Genomic DNA, 18,318 nt, shown 5'->3' with positions numbered 1-18,318 from the left:
CCTCTGTCATAAGTTGAAAACAATAGAGATAATTACCAGTTTATTCTAACCCTAATAGCCAAATGGACATTTAAAAAACTAGAAAACATACACTGTAATTAACAGATTTCTCAGTTTGATATAGCAATAAAGAAAATAAGTAAATACAGGCATTGGACTAAGAATCAGAACTAGATTCAATTCATAACCTTACCATAATTAGGTAGGCAATTTTGGACAAGTATCTAAACTTCTCCGAGTCTTAATCTCTCCACATATAAAATTAAGAGCTTTGTGCAGAATTTCCTCCAAGTCCCCTTCCATCTTTCAAATTCTGTGATAATTTTCCTTCTGAGGATGTGGTGTGATATAGGTAGAATTGTCAGGAGGAATTTATGGTAGCAAAATCCTCATGTTTAGATAAATCTTGAATTTTTGTAAATTTATTCTAGGTACTCAGTTACTGGCTTCTATCTCTGCTGGGCAATTAGTTACTTGTAGGTAAATGATACTAGATTGACTGTAATCAATTTCAGGTTTTTCTATTGAATAAATCAACTATGTATCTCATGGACTTCAGTAAAATTGGATTTTTAATTCACAGGATTCATAACACTTTGGGGCCAGTGGCTCAGCTGTCTATGTTCCTGCTATGCTAATGTTGAGAGGAAGATGTTGGAATTCTGTAGAAACTGGAGAACTAGAGGCTATTTGTAAGATAGCTTACAGAATTTGACATTATATCATGACTTTTTCTCCCCATCAGATATCTTCCAAGGGAAAAATATCTCTGGGTGAAGTATTCATATCTAATTGTTATTTCATATATCATTGACCTGCAAAAACAGTAACAATTCCTAAAATTGAGAATTGAGTGATAACTACAATTACTGTTTACAAAGATAATTTTAAAACTAACCCATGAACGTTTTTTGTTGTTGTTAGTAAGTAATGGAGATTAATTTAAGCCTGTATTACATATCCGGTGCTGTAATAAACTCTCTACATTATTTTACAGATTAAGCCTTATAACTGCCCTAATAAAATTTTGAATTATGATTCTCCTTTTACAGGTGAAGAAACTGAGGCATGAGTCAACTGCCCAAAGAGAGATAATAAGTGGTGAAGTTAGCCGGTTTATGTGATCCTAGAGCCTATAGTCCTTACTATGCTATATACCCTGGCCCTACAGAGTTTGTTGGCTACACCTAAGCCAGTAAATATTCAATTTCAATAGGTTCTCTCAGTCCTTTATTATCTGAGCCTCTGAATGCATTGGTTGATATTTTTCTTTTGATATATGAAGGTCTTGTCTGATTTCTCTTCAGGACTATGGTTTTTGTATTTCATTTCTGTGTTCAGGGGAACAAAATGCTGCTTTTTCCATCTTCTAGCCTGAGTTTTCTGCCTGGTATTTAGCATGTTTCAAAGAAATGTGTGCATATCAGAATGCTTACTTTGTATGCATGTGAGTACAGAGAACTGAGCTAGGTGGGGCTGCCTGCAGGTGCAGAGGCATCGGATGTGAAGAAGCACTGTAGTGGGTGGTTGTGAAGAGAAGAACCAAGCAGAGAGTTTGTTGATCAGAACAAAGTGAATCATATCATTACACAGACTCACAGAATGTGTGGCTGGAAGAGGCCTCACTAATCAATTAGTTCAAATTTCATAGTGTATAGGTGAAGGAAATAAGATACAAGGTGTTCAGGAACTAAGAACCAGGTTTCTGGATTTCATCCATCCACCCAACGTCTCAATAGTAACACCAAATCCTTAATTACATGTTTATATGCATCTCTTCAAAAAGAAATTTACTACTCTAGGTCTGCATGTATCAATCACACTGTGTGATGTAAGACCCAGAGAGCATAATGTTTATGAAAAAGACCTTGAGGTCAGACCAACCTGAGTCCTAGGGCCAGCAACATCCCTTTCTGTTTGTGGAACTTTAGGAAAGTGACTTAATCTCTTTATAGGACAGTTTCCTAATCTGTAAAATAGGGTAATGAGAGAAGACTCCTCTCTGTGCTGTTTTGGGGATTAAGTGAGAAATTGTTTTAAAAGACTTTGCATTAGGATCTGGCACAGAGTAAGGAAGCATATACAAAAATTTCCGGGCTTCCCTGGTGGCACAGTGGTTGGGAGTCTGCCTGCCAATGCAGGGGACACGGGTTCGAGCCCTGGTCTGGGAGGATCCCATGTGCCGCAGAGCGGCTGGGCCCGTGAGCCACAATTACTGAGCCTGCGCGTCTGGAGCCTGTGCTCCGCAACGAGAGAGGCCACGGTGGTGAGAGGTCCGCGCACCGTGATGAAGAGTGGCCCCCGCTCGCCGCAACTAGAGAAGGCCCTCGCACAGAAACGAAGACCCAACACAAGCCATAAATAAATAAACAAATAAATAAAAAAAATTAAAAAAAAAATTCCCAGATATCATCTCCATCATCATTATCATCAGCAGCATTAGCATTATTTCTCTTATGTGATGTCTTAAGACATCCTTTGAAAAATGTGTTTTCCTTTTAAATAAGGAAATATAAATCCCAATGAAAGAGATTCTGGATGAAGAACTAACAAAACAGACTGAAATCAGCAGCATGGTCCCAGAGACTTTAGGTTTCTCATCAGTGAAATGGAAAAGACACTGATCTCCATATATATTTGAAATTACATATGCAATACTCTGAAAGAATACATTCAGAATTTGATCTTTTGCTGAGGACTGTCCAAATCAGTGGCACTCAAAGCCAGAAGTTCTCATAGCTTCTCATAGCTAGGCCTCATAACTAAAACAAATGATTTTACACAACAAAACAAGAGAGAGAAAAAGAGAAAGCCTCATTTTTTTTTTCTTAATCATAAGTTGGTGTGAAGAGATGTCCATTTGAATTCTGCTTCTAGAGAGCTCAGTTATGCGGTATTCATAAAAAATAGTTCCAAATCAATACAACATGTTTTAAATTTACATTAACATTTAAATTAATGAGAAGCTTAATATGAATTATGGCGCTTTAGCTGTTTAGGACTATGTTCCTTCTTGCCAACTTGGAACAGGGTCTATTGACTTACCTTCTCAGTCTCATAAACAGCCTCCAGACTTTATGTATTTTCAGTGTCAGAGGACTTTCAGGCTGGTGAAAGCTGCTGTACTGACATCACCAGGGATTGAAGTTGGCCCTCTCCAACTAAAGATGTAAAATGCTTCCAGCAACTACACACACTTTCCCTTAAGGTCAGATTGCCATACACGGTTGTCAACCCTGGGAATTCTCTAAGATCAGAGCTTACTCCACATCCTCTGGTCACCATTCATTTATCTAACAAATTTTTCTAGAGCACCAACTATGGACATAGAACTGTGCTAAAACAACACAGATTCTACTTCAAGGAATTCACCATCTATTGAACGATACAGCACATATACACATATATAAACAATTCTAGAATAATATGACATCTTCTATGATAAAAGAAGGTACATACTGGGTGCAATTATAGGCACTTGAATTAAATTGGAGGAGAATTAAGAACAGCCTTCTGAAGAAATAAGGCTTGAAAGACAAGGAAGAATTAGACAAAGAAGAGCAGAAACTCTCACCACTCAAGATTGGACAGCTCTGAGTGACTTTGCTTCAATGAACAATAAGTTCTGAATGAATAGAGTGAGAGGTGGGGAAAATGTGTTTGTGTGTGTTTGTGTATGTGTATATACACATACACACAAAGTGTGGGTGTAAGAAATTAACATGCCTTGTTAGGCAGGGACAAGTTCATGAGAGATCTCACATGCCACACTAAGGAATTTGGACACGATCCTTAAAATGATACAAATGCAGATGGTCTGTTGTATTTTTGTCTATTTTAATAAACTTATAGAGAAGTTTCAAGTTCACAGCAAAATTGAACAAAAAGTACAGAGTTCCCATATATCTCCTATCCCCACACATGCAAAACCTCCCACGCTATGGACATCCCACACCACAGTGATGCATTTTTTACAATTAATGACCCTACATTGACTCACCATTATCACCCAAAGTTTATGGTTTGCATGAGTTCAGTCTTGTTATTGTATATTTTATGGGTTTGGACAAAAGTATAATGACATGTATCCACCATTATAGTACCATACAGAGTAGTTTAACTGCCCTAAAAATCTTCTGTTCTTCACGTATTCATCTCTCCCCTCTCTCCCCGCAACCCAGGGCAACGAATGATTTTTAAATTGTCTCCATAGTTTTGACTTTTCCAGAATGTCATATAGTTGGAATTGTATAATATGTAGCCTTTTCAGATTGGCTTCTTTCACTTAATAATATGCACTAAGATTCCTCCATGTTGTTTTTTTGATGGCTTGATAGCTCATTTCTTTTTAGTACTGAATAATATTCCACTGCCTGGATATACAACAGTTTATTTATCCATTTACCTACTGAAGGACATATTGCTTACTTCCAAGTTTTCGCAATTATGAATAAATCTGCTATAAACATCTGTGTACAGGTGTTTGTGTGGACATAAGTTTTCAACTCTTTTGGGTAAATACCAAGAAGCACAATTGCTGGATAGTATGATAAGAGTATAGTTAGTTTTGTAAGAAATCATCAAACTGTCTTCCAAGGTGGCTGTACCATTTTGCATTCCCACAAGCAGTGAATGAGAGTTCCTGTTGCTCCACATCTTCACCAGCATTTGGTATTGTCAATGTTTTCAATTTTGGCCATTCTGATAGGTGTGTAGTGGCATGTTGTCATTGTTTTAACTTACATTGCCCTAATGACATAGGATAAGGAGCATCGTTTCACATGTGTATTTGTTATCTGTATATCTTCTTTGGTGAGGTGTCTGTTCAGGTCTTTGTCCTTTTTTTTAATGGGGTTGTTTTCTTATTGTTGAGTTTTACAAGTTCTTTGTGTATTTCGGATAACAGTCGATTATCAGATGTATCTTTTGCAAACATTTTCTCCCATTCCTCTCATTGTCTTGACACTGTCTTTCACAGAGCAGAAATTTTTAATTTGAATAAAGTTCAACTTATCAATTATTTCTTTCATGGATCATACCTTTCGTGGCTTGACAAAAAAGTCATTGCTGTGTCTAATGTCATCTGGGATTTCTTGTATGTTATCTTCTAGGAGTTTTATAATTTTCCATTTTACATTTGTGAAGGGTGAAAGGGTGTAAGGTCTGTGTCTAGATTCTTTTTTTTTTTCTGTATGTGGATGTCTAGTTGTTCCAACACCATTCCAGAGATAGCTACCAAAACTTTTTTTTTCAAGCTCTTGGTCAACACCACATGGTCAGCTAGTAATCATAATTATTAGAAACTAGTAAACTGGTATTGTATTTATTGGCAAATAAAAGTCTAGATACTTGGCATTAAAATAATAGAAATGGGCCTCCATTGGTGAAATTAAAGGTATTCATGATATGTGGGTTGACTTACATATTTTGGGGACACTCCTCATTTTTATATTAACACAGTTTAAGAATTGAGTGAGGCATGAAGCTTATATCCTTATGTTAGGAAAGATACCTGAGGCTTGATGCATAAATTTTTCTCTGCCCAGCCATGAGTTAGAAGAATATTTCATTGGCTAATCCAACTAAAACAATATACAAATTCTGCCTCTGGAATGCTGTCTGCCGAAAGGTGGCAGTCAGAGCACCTAAAAGAACAAAAGATGGAACTTTGTTGCATTTTCAGAACTATTTTTTGATTACTCACCAATGCAAGCATGTAGGTCTAAAAGACATTTGTGTTCTTGGCAAAATCAGGTCAGCAACTTTGCTTTGTTATGACCTAGTAATGAGAGTATAGCTAATTCTTATTCAGCTCAGGCTTCTTTGCCTGTTACTATCTACCAAAAAGAGTCTAGTGCCTACATGTTGTGCAGGACCAAAGCACCTTAGATCAATTTGCAACACTTAACATGTCCAAGGAGCAAACAGGAAACTGCTGCATCCTGAGTGTGATAAGAAAGATACTGTTAGAAATAGACATTGGAAGTGAGAGTAGCATGACATATATACACTACCAAATATAAATTAGTTAGCTAGTGAAAAGCAGCAGCATAGCACAGGAAGATCAGCTCAGTGCTTTACGATGACCTAGAGGGGTGGGATGAGGAGGATGGGAGGAATATTCAGGAGAGAGGGGCTATGGGGACATATGTATGCATATGGCTGATTCTCTTTGTTGTACAACAGAAACTAACACAGTATTGTGAAGCATTTATACTCTAATAAAGATCTATTTTAAAAAAAGAAAAAGAAATAGACATTGAAGAGGTAGACAAAAAGAAAAAATGCCAGGACTTTTAGCTCCTGATAATATTTTTGGATTGAATTCTCAGTGTAATAGGAATCATGTAAGATATAAGAAGAGAGTACCTCTGATCTGCTTTACATTTTTTAAAGATGATATTAACCAATGTGTAGAAAATAGATTGCATTGGTAATATTGGGTTCAGGGAGGAAAGTTGAGGAATACTTCAGAAGTCCACACAGGAGTAATAAAGGCTCAGACACAGTGATAGAAATGGATGTGAGAAATGTAGATGGACTTTGAGACATTTTTTGGGAAAAAAATCTCAGTGGGATTTGCTTGTTGATTGGAAGTGAAAAATAGGACAAGGAAAGACTCCTAGGTTTGGGGCAGCTGGTGGGAAATCTTCAATGCTGAATGTGGTTACCGGAGAAGGTATGTGCTGGAGGGTTGAGGTTCAGGCTTACTGCTAAGGGGTGTCTCTAGCAATGGCAGAGGAAGACATATCATAAGCCTTCTGTTGACTTCCCCATGGATCCATGCAGAAAGTCACTGATTCCCACCACAGGGCTTTCAACACAGACTACCTGTGGAGGGCACTCGCCAGTGGGGTCATGTGAGATGTCTTGTTCACACTGAAAGGCCTCTTTTTTCATGTCTAAGTAGAAAGAACCAAATGGGAAGTGTCAGTGTTTCAGATTTATTTCAAATTCATTGAGCCTTAGTGTTTCGCTGTAGAAAATGAATGACCAAGAAGAAGGTGTCTACCTTTATCTACCATCATTAAGAAGATAATATTCATCAAAAGCTATAGAGCTTCAACATTATTCTTGGCTCTTAGTTCAGTGCATGAATATGTTTTCATAGTCATTGATTTAGTCAGTTAGTCATTCCATCTGTCAGTCTATTGGTCAGAGGTTTGCTTAATAAACATTTCCCATAAATTAGCCATGCACTGGCTAAGTACTGGAGATGAGTCTTATATAACTCTTCTTTGGTCTCTATATCTCCTAGATATTTAGCCTGTTAAGCACCAACAAAAAAATCTCAAATTTATTTATTTATTTATTTTTAAATTTTTATTTTAAAATTTTTATTGGAGTATAGTTGGTCTAGATTTTTTAAAAAATTTTTTATTGGAGTACAGTTGATTTACAATGTTGTATTAGTTTTAGGTATACAGCAAAGTGAATCTGTTATACATGTACATATATCCACTCTTTCTTAGATTCTTTTCCCATATAGGCCATTACAGAGTATTGAGTAGAGTTCCCTGTGCTATACAGTAGGTCGTTATTAGTTATCTGTTTTATATATAGTAGTGTGTATATGTCAGCCCCAATCTCCAAATTTATCCCCCCTTAACCCCTGGTAACCATATGTTTGTTTTCTACATCTGTAACTTTATTTCTGTTTTGTAGATAAGTTCATTTGTACCCCCTTTTTTTATTTTAGATTCTACATATAAGTGATATCATATGATATTTGTCTTTCTCATTACTCAGCCAAAAATAAAAAATAAAAAAAAAGAACGAAATAATGCCATTTGCAGCAACATGGATGGACCTAGAGATTGCCAAACTGACTGAAGTAAGTCAGACAGAGAAAGTCAAATGCAATTTAGAAAATTGACTTCACTGCACTCTATATTGACTCTGGTACTATTGTAAAAATTCAGGATCAAACAAACAATAAAATTGATTGCTTTTATATTTGATTTATGAAATCTCTACATCCTTTAGAAAATCAGATTTTATTTTTATTTTAGATTTCCAATTTCTAATTGTGGATGTAGTTGAGATTCTCTTTTTTAAGGAATGGGATCAATATATACATATATATAATTTCATGATCTTTACACATGTTAATAGGTATGTAATGTAGATACTAACTAGATTTATACACAAGCCTACTCAAACTGAAATATTTTCATGTATATTTTAAAATAATTTTGTTTGCATAGGGAGAACTAAAATGAAAACATTTACACCCAAACTTGATATTATACTGTACTTTTCCATGGCCTGTATAGCTTTGAATAGAGACCTTTCAACATTTTGTGTCACAGTATTTCATCTAAAGTGAAGTTAATACTATGAAGCCACTTTAAACTATTCTTATTTAACATGAGAATCAGGAGGCTGGCGTCCAGGAAGTTTTCTAGGCTCTTTGGTTTTTAATCTCAAAATAACAGCATATCATTACTATCTGTAGTAAAAAGGTTATGAAAGCAAGAGGTGAATTGCCAAAAAGAATACATTCACATCATTATCAGTTCAGTGATACAAGAAGTCAACATGTTGTAATTTTTTTTCATAGTTTTCTTTAGTTATTGGAGACAACTAAAGTGGTTGAAAAGTTACATGTATTTATGAAATCATGTAATCACATTTTCTCTTGTACTTCTCTAAGGCAGGCAATAAGAGTCAACTACTGAGATAACTCTTATTGGATCAACATTTAACAACTGAGGTACAGGACATTTCCTGAGGGTTTATGACCAGGTTGAAAAAAAATTGGTAACCTCAGGAATTCCCGGGTGGTATCACTTTTTAGTTTATTTTTGCCTCAGAGATTAATAATCATGATGATTATTTCTGCCATAATTTAAAAATAGGAGAGAACTTATATCTATTCAAATATGGACTATTTTATGGTTTAAGGGCTGTCAACTGAAGCCATGTCACATGAGCCATGCTCAAGGGCTATAAGGATATGGAGTCTGCAGAAAGCAAATAGACTTGGAGGACACGGGCCAGGAATCTGGGTCCCTGCATTGTTCTGGGAAAATGCAATGAAAACTGTTTGGTGTGCCTCAAGGCATAGAATAAGAACTCAATGTGGTAATGACAGGAAATGCAATTTCAGCTCAGTGTAAAATTAAGTGTCTAAGCCATCAAAGCTATCCAAGGGTAGAAGAGACTGCCTTTGAAGGTAGTGAGTTTATTGTCATTTGAGTATTCAAGTGTAGGCTGCACAGCCACTTGGTAATTACTTTCTTACTTAATATAGTGTCATTCTCTGAATCCAATGAGTTATGCCAGTTTGGTATTAACTTAATGAAGAAGAGGCAGTTGAATTATGAACATATATGAATTGCAGTTGCTTGTGTGGTAGAGTTTGAGATGGAATTAGTAGCATTGGCCTAAGTGCCATAACATATAAATGAACATGGGAGAAGCAGTTTTTCTGATGGAGCTTTCTCTACCTATGTGGCCTTTAAAAATCAAATACACTTGAGCAGTGTATTAGTTTCTAGGACTGCAATAACAAAGTACCATAAATGGAGTGGCTTTAAACAACAGAAATTTATTCTCTTACAGTTCTGGAAGCCAGAAGTTCAAAATCAGATGTGGGGGTGACATGACATCAGCAAAATGGCAATGAGATGTTCCTTGGACATATTCTCCCCTTAGCAACAATGATTTGGCATCCATCCACAGACAAAAGTGCCTTCATGGGAGCTCTGGGATTCAGGAGGAGATTGGGAAATCCTAGTGAAGTCCAAGACCAAAGAGAGCCAGTCAAGCTTGCAAGAAGGCAGCTGACTCACTGACCGTGGTCTTGGCTACAGAAACATAAATATCTCTGGACCCCTGAGAACTTGGTTATAGCCCCTTTTGGCTTTGGATCTGTCACCAGCACCATACACCAAGAGACCTGGGAAAAGTCACATCCACCCATGCAGCAGGAAATAGACATATGGACATTGGTTCAAGCCATGGACCCTGAAGTGTCCTGTGAACCAACTTCAGACCTTCTTGCCCACAGTCTGTGAGTCTCTGGAGGAGGGCCCACCAAATTCAGTCAGACTGTAGACTGAAAGTGCCCTGTAACTGGGCTCCAGCATGTCCCAGCCACAGTCTGTGAGCATTCTTGCTGGCATAGGGACCCTGCAGGAAACACTCCTGTCTGCAACTACAGAGATCCTGAATGGGCCTTATACTAGGCATCAGCCCCTGCTGAGCTGCAGCCTCATGAGCTGGAGAGTGGACACAGGAATCAGGCAAGAGAACCTCCTATCTGCACCCACAGAAATCCTGAAAGGTCCCTATTTGCTGATCCAGCTTCCTCATGGCCACAGTCAGCCAGTCTGGCAGCAGGAGTCATTCCCATCTGTGCTCCTGGAGAGCCCTGGTCCTATACTCAGCTTCAACTCCTCCTGCCGTTGTCAGAGACCAGTCCAGTTTGCCTAGAGACCTGGCTCAAGACATTACAACTGCCACTACATAAATATAAAGGATTCTAAGAGGACACTATGAACAATTATAAGCCAAAAAATTGGATAACCTAGAATCAATGGATGAATTCCTAGAAACGTACAACCTACCAAGACTGAATCACAAAAAATAGAAAATATGAACAGATCAATAAGGATTAAGGACATTGAAGCAGTCATCAAAAAACCTCTCAACAAAGAGAAGCCCAGGATGAAATGGCTCTACTGGTGAATTCCACCAAACATTTAAAGGAGAATTAATGCCAATCCTTCTCAGACATGTCTAAACAATTGAAGGGGAGGGAACACTTCCAAAATCATTTTGTATAGCCAGTATTACCCTGATATCAAAGCCAGATAAAGACACTGCAAGAAAATAAAACTACAGGCTAATATCCTTGATGAATATAGATATAAAAATTCTCAAAATAATTCTAGCAAACTGAATTCAATATGATCAGAAGGAATTTATTTCTGAAATGCAAGGATGGTTCAACATACACAAATCAATTCACATGATACACCACATTAATATAATGAGGATAAAAATCATATAGCCCTCTCAATACATGCAGAAAAAAGTGTTTGATAAGACTCAATTCCCTTTCATGATAAAAGTTCTCAACAAATTGGGTACAGAAAAAACATACCTCAATATAATAAAGGTCATATATGGGAAACCCACAGCTAGCATCATACTCAATGATGAAAAGCTTAAAGATTTTCTTCTAAGATCAGGAACAAGACAAGGGTGCCCACTATCACCACTCTTATTCAACGTTGTATTAGAAGTCCTAGCCAGAGAAATTATGCAAGTAACAGAAACACAAGTCATCCAGATTGGAAAGAAAGAAGTAAAATTGTCTCTGCTTGCAGATGATGTGATTTATGTACAGAAAATGCTAAGAGTTCCACCAAAAAGCTGTTGGAACTAATAAATGAACTTATTAAAGTTGCAGGATACAAAATCAGCATACAAAAATCAGTTTTTTCTATACACTAACAATAAAATATCTAAAAAAGAAATAAAGCAATCCCATATAGAAAGAAAACAGCATCGAAAACAATAAAATACTTAGGAATAAATTCAACCAAACAGTTGAAAGATCTAACTGAAAACTATAAGATAGTGATGAAAGAAATTGAAGAAGACACAAATAAATGGAAAGATATCATGCATCCATGGATCAGAATTAGTATTGTTAAAATGTTTCTGCTAGATATATACTAGTATACTAGACATATACCAGTATACTAGATGTATATAAACTTAAAGCTCTTTATAGATTCAATGTAATCCCTTATCAAAATTTTAATGGTATTTTTCACAGAAATGTTAAAACAAATGAAATTAGTATGGGACCACAAGGACCTCCAATTGCTTTCTCTTTCTTGAGAAAAACGTGGAGTTCCTGATTTCAAAATATACTTCAAAGCTATAGTAATAAAAACAGTATGATACTGGCATAAAAAGAAATACATAGACTGATGGAAAAGAATAGAAAACCCAAAAATAAACTTAGGCAGATACAGTCAACTAATGTTTGACAAAGGAGCTGTGAATACTCGGGTCAAAGATAGTCTTATTAATAAATATTGTTAATGCTGAATATTTACACGTAAAAAATTGAAATTGGACTCCCATATTACACCAATCACAAATATAACTTGAAGTGGATTAAACACTTAAATGTAAGAACTTAAACCGTAAAACTCCTAGAAGAACACATAGGGGAAAAGTTATTTAACATTGGTCTTGGCAACAATTTTTTGGATATGATACCAAAAGCAAAAGCAATAAAAACAAAAAATTAACAAGTGGGACTACATCAAACTAAAAAAGTTTCTGCACAGCAAAAGAAACAATCAACAGAATGAAGAGGCATCCTACCGAATGGGAGAAAATATTTGCAAACCATATATCAGATAAAGGGTTAATATCTAAAATATATAAAGAACTCATATAACTCAGCAAAAAAAACCCCAAACAATCCAATTTAAAAAATGGACCAAGGTATTAAATAGACATTTTTTCAAAGAAGATATACAAATGGCCAAAATGTACATGAAAAGATATTAAATATCTACTAGTTACTAGGTAAATACAAATTAAAACCACGATGAAATATTATTTCATACCTGTTAGAATGGTTATTTTAAAAAAGACAAGGGATAACAAGTGCTGGTGAGAATGTGGAGTAAAGGGAACACTTGTGCACTGTTTGTGGAATGTAAATTAGTGCAGCCAGTATGGAAACTGTGGAGGTTCTTCAAAAACTTAAAAATAGAACTACCATATGATTTAGCAATCCCATTTCTGGGTATATATCTGAAGAAAATGAAATCAAGATCTCAAAGAGATATCTGCAACACCCTGTTTGTTATATTCATTGTGGCATTATTTGCAATAGCCAAGATGTGGAAACAACTTGTGTCCACCGATGGATGAATGAATAAAGAAAATGTTATGTATACATACACAATGGAATAGTATTCAGCAATGAGAAAGAGGGAAATCCTACCATTTGCAACAACATGGCTGGATCCTGAGGACTTTATACTAAATGACATGTCAGGCAGAGAAAGACAGATACTGTATGATCTGACTTATAAGGGGAATCTAAAAAAAGCTCCAAACTCATAGAAACCGAGAGTAGACTGGTGGTTGCCAGGGGCAGGGTGGTGGGGAAAATGTGGAGATATTGGTCAAAGGGTACAAACTTCTAGTTGTAAGATGAATAAGTCTTGAGGATCTAATGTATAGCATGTTGACTATAGTTAACATATTGTATTACATACCTGAAAGTTTCTAAGAGAGTAGATCTTAAATGTTCTCACCACACACACAGAAAAATTGTAATCATATGAGGTGATAGATGTGTTAACCAACCTTATTTTGGTAATCATTTTGCAATATATGCATCTATTAAATCATTACTTTGTACAAAAACTTACACAATGTTGTAAGTCAATTATATCTCAATAATGCTAGAAAAACCAAAATTGAATTTTAGATTAACAATGAATAATTGTTTAGTATAAGTATGTGTCAAATATATGAACTGTCGGTCTGAAAATCAAATTTAACTGGGGGAAAAAATGATGTGGGCAGGCCCTGCTGCCTTTCAAATTCTACTTGAGAATCTTTCCTGTCTCTTTTAGCTTTTGGTGATTCTAGCTGTTCCTTGGCTGGTAGCAGCAGAACTCAAATTTCTGCCTCCATCTTTACATGGTCTTCTTCCTTCTACTGCGTGTCTCTTCCTTATTTCCAAATTTCCCTCTCTTTATAAAGTCATTGGATTTAGGGCCCACCCTAACCCAGTGTGACTTCATCTTGACGTGATTACATCTGCAAAGATACTATTTCCAAATAAGGTCACATTCATAGCTATCAGGGGTTAAGAACTCAACATATGTTTTGGGAAAATACAATTCAGCCCACAACAAGCAGTTTTACATCTTTTCATCATCAGCACTTACATGTGAATTAAGGTATCTGACTTTTCCTTCTAATGTTCTCCCTTTCTTGGGTTTCAATTTCCAAAATCCTATCACTTTTACTTTACAGTCTAACAAAACTGAAGCACGCGTATCCTTAAATACACCATTTTCTCTCATATGATTGTTCATGGACTAGAGCGTCCTGCTCTGTCCACCTGACAACTCTCTAGTTGTTCTTCACATTTTAGCACCATCATAACTTTTTTATATCTACTGGGAAAAATTGAGTGTCCTTCTCCCTTTGTTTTCATCATACCATATACAGATATTTCCATTAAGCCAATTATCAGACCATATCACTAACATTTCCTTATTACATATATATATATATATATAATTACAATGTATATTTAATTATAAAATAACCAAGGAAAAAATTGCTTATCTGATGTAATTACTGCAGGCTTGGTGCTCAAGATGGAAAAACCTAACAATATTTGGGCTCACTCTGTTTTAGTAGGTACAGAGAGAATGCCACAGGGGATCCTGTTTCATTTTCTATTGAGGGACACCTATCATGCTTTTAAAAGTTTTTTCATTAAGACTCTTACATGATTTCTAAATATTAAGTTTATACCTACTGGGAACATTTACTTATTACCCAAGACACAGTGCAACATTTCAGTGAAAATTTTAATAATGGTTTCAGAAGATACTGTCAAGAAAAGCATGCCATTGGGTACCATTATACATAAGGACAGTAGGATAGAGTTTAGGAAAGCATGTTGAGGACATAATAAAACATTTTAAGAGCAGTTTATATCAGTGCTTCACAGTAATACACCACAAAATATGGGTAGTGGGGAAAGGTAATTACATTTCATTTTGCCCTCTGCATGCTATCTCACTGGTGGTATTCACTCATAATTGGTTACTTGAAAGAATCCAGCAATTACAAGCATATTAATTAATGTGCAAAGCATTAAGCAGAATAATGAATTCACCAGACACATACATATACACATACATTACATACATATGTGTAAGCATACATAAATAAGCTAGCCAGCCAGTCAGCAGAGAGTGAGGTATGATAAGCATCAACATAGTCAGCCACCATGGAGAACATTATGGAATTTCCTTAAAAAACTAAGAATAGAGCTACCATATGATCCTGCAATCCCACTCCTGGGCATATATCTGGGGAAAACCATAATTTGAAAAATACATGCACCCCAATGTTCATTGAAGCACTATTTACAATAGCCAAGACATTGAGGCAACCTAAATGTCCATTGACAGATGAATGGATAAAGAAGATGTGGTATATTTATACAATGAAATATAACTCAGCCATAAAAGAGAATGAAATAATGCCATTTGCAGCAACATGGCTGGACCTAGAGATTATCATACTAAGTGAAGTAAGCCAGGCAGAAAAAGACAAATATCATATGATATCAGTTATATGTGGAATCTAAAAAAAATGATGCAAATTAACTTATACACAAATCAGAAATAGACCCACAGACATAGAAAACAAACTTATGATTACCAAAGGGGACAGGGGGATGGGATAAATCAGGAGTTTGGGATTAACATATATACACTACTATATATAAAATAGATAACACACATGGACCTACTATATAGCACAGGGAACTCTACTCAATATTTTGTAATAACTCATAAGGGGAAAGAATCTGAAAAATATGTATGTGTGTATGTATGACGGAATCACTTTGCTATAAACCTGAAAGTAACAGAACATTGCAAATCAACTATACCACAATAAGAAAAAAACAAAACAAAACAAAACATAGTTGGGGGTATCTATCTCAAATTTTCACTTTATTTCTTTTTCTCATTCTCTATCTCTTCCACCCTCCTTTCATTTCTTCCTTTCCTTTTATTTTCTTTTTCCTTTTTTTCATTTCATTATCTTCTGTGTAACAGATCACCAGCTATAACTCAGGAAAATATAACATGAAAGCACTGTCTAAAACATTTAGTCTGAGCTCACTCTTCAATATTACGGCTCCTTTCCTAAATGGTAATTATATCTTGCGTATGACAACCCTTTGAAATTACTAGTGAAAGCACTTTTCCTCTCCCCCCCGCCATTTTGAAAGAATTAGATCTTTTTTCAGGTGCAAAACTTTCAAAAGGCTCAATATTAATGACATATTACTCAATAATCTCAAGTCATTCTACATTTCATATCCCAAACAAAATTATGATCCAACTATGAACCAATATGATCAAAATCATAAGTGAAATGAATTAAGCACTAGAACTCAGCTTGTACACCTAACACTAATCTTATTCCTCAGAAGACTTGATAATATTGTTATGATGAAACTATTTGGGAAGTGATTTTTAAAATGAAAACGACTCTAGGGAAATAAATATCACCTAAACTTTCTCCAGAGGTCTATATAGAATATACATAAATCTCATCTATTCAGAGTTATCTTCATTACAAATAAAATTTGGGGGAACCTGATAGAAAAAAACTTGATACTATTTCTAGCCAGCTGATTATAAAGAGGAAAAGAGGCTCCTGATGTTACAGGTTTGCCACAGAACTGAGGGGGCTGCAGAAAGCCAGAGATGGATGCTGTTTGCTGGAAGTTTATGCTCACACTTTTCATATTCCTGTTTCAAGAGGAGTAACCAGATACAAAGGACCAGAGGGTGTTTTTGCACCTTTTCCTCCTCTTGATTAAGGTAGACTTCACAGCCCAAGTGCAACAGGCAGTGTTTCCGCATACTGGAGTCCTCCCAGGAGCATATTATCTATCTCTGTAGGAGCTGGAGGCTTTAGATTGGTTCAGGGTTGATAGACACCACTTTGCCATCAGCAATTTCTTTGTATCCAGAAAAGAAAGTGGTGTCAGGTATGGTATATTTTCTTTGGATAGTTTACAGGAGTCGTCCCATACAACAGAAAGCCATACATTTCCACAATATAATGAAAATAGCCTGGGTTTTAGAATCAAAAACACCTCCAGTTCCACATCTGTTAGTTGGAAAAAGTGCTTAACGTATGTGAGCCTGGTTTTTAATCTTTAAAATGGTAAAACAAAACAAAACAACCTATTTCAGGGGGCTGTCATGTGAATTAATGTATTTAAAAATTTTTAATATTCTAGAATATAAATCCAGCAGAGTAGGTACCTTGATCATATTTTTCTCTCTCTTACCCCAAGTTCCTAGGGCAGCATCTTGCATAAAATAGGCACTTAATATATCTTTTAGATGAACATATTCAACATACTGAAAAATTTTTTTAACCCAGGTCCTAACATAAACAAGATCAACAGTGATACAATATGGTTTTTGGCAAAAACTTTTTGTTCATAATAAAATATTACTTTTAATATTGGAAGTGTTTAAGGTGACCAGCTGGACAGTTGAAGAGAACTTATCAACTGTAATTCTATTGATTTATTCTCCTCCATTTTTTGTGAACTTTCTCTAAAGAGCAATAGCAAAGGATAAGTCCATGGTTTTGGATGATTATAAAATTTAAAGGTAATTTTAATACTTCAAGTAAAAAGAAAACCGGTATTTACTTGGAAATTTGGCATATGTGTTTCCAGGAGAGTAAAAATCTAATGACTTCATGGATGTATGACTTTTGTCACTTCTTCTTGCTGTGTTTTAAAATGAATAACTGAAAATTTTGTTTGAGAAACAATTTCATTCAATTTGCTTATATTTTCTATGGCTTTAGCATATTCTAATTTTTCTAAGTATTCTCCACTTCATCCTCCTTCCCATCCTGCCCAGGCATATGGTTATTTCTACTTATATACTATTTTCCAACGTACAAAACTAATAGGCAAAAGAAATTATACATATGGCATTCTGATTTTTCTTTTGCTCCCATGGGCAGAAACATGAGAAGTTCACCATTGAGCCTAGTTTACAGTTCAAGTGTTGGTTAGTATTAAAACAGTGCTGGATAAGGATGTAATCACACACCTACTTTCACCCACCTAAATTGTTTAAAAACTGCTCTCCTCTTAATACACTCTGATTAAGAAATGTGTGTATGGTGGGTGGGCTAATTTGGGATGGGGGTAGGGAGAGATAATTGAAAAATTAAATTTTTTTATTACTTTTCTCCATTATAATATACTATGTACATAAATATAAATATGTATTAAATATAATAAATATTAAATAAATCTATTAAATATAAATAGTGTACAACATGTACAACATGTTGTTCATGTGTACAACAGATTTGTGAATGTTGAACCATCCTTGCAGCCCTGGAGTAAATTCCACTTGACAGGGTGTATGATCCTTTAAACGGGTTGCTGAATTCAGTTTGCTAATATTTTGTTGAGGATTTTTGCATTTATGTTCATCAGGGATATTGGCCTGTAGTTTTCTTTTTGAT

General features: G+C 35.5%; 1 long non-coding RNA gene across 1 annotated transcript in view; it reads right to left on the bottom strand.

Annotated features, from left to right (window-relative positions):
• Positions 1-18,318, bottom strand: part of LOC130708793 (uncharacterized) — a 297,111-nt gene that overhangs the window by 419 nt on the left and 278,374 nt on the right. The gene's annotated exons all lie outside the window — the stretch shown is intronic.

Source organism: Balaenoptera acutorostrata, chromosome 9 (assembly GCF_949987535.1).
Source record: "Balaenoptera acutorostrata chromosome 9, mBalAcu1.1, whole genome shotgun sequence".
Lineage (NCBI taxonomy): Eukaryota > Metazoa > Chordata > Mammalia > Artiodactyla > Balaenopteridae > Balaenoptera > Balaenoptera acutorostrata.
Note: the sequence above shows the minus strand (reverse complement) of the source record. Positions and strands in the feature narration are given on the sequence as shown.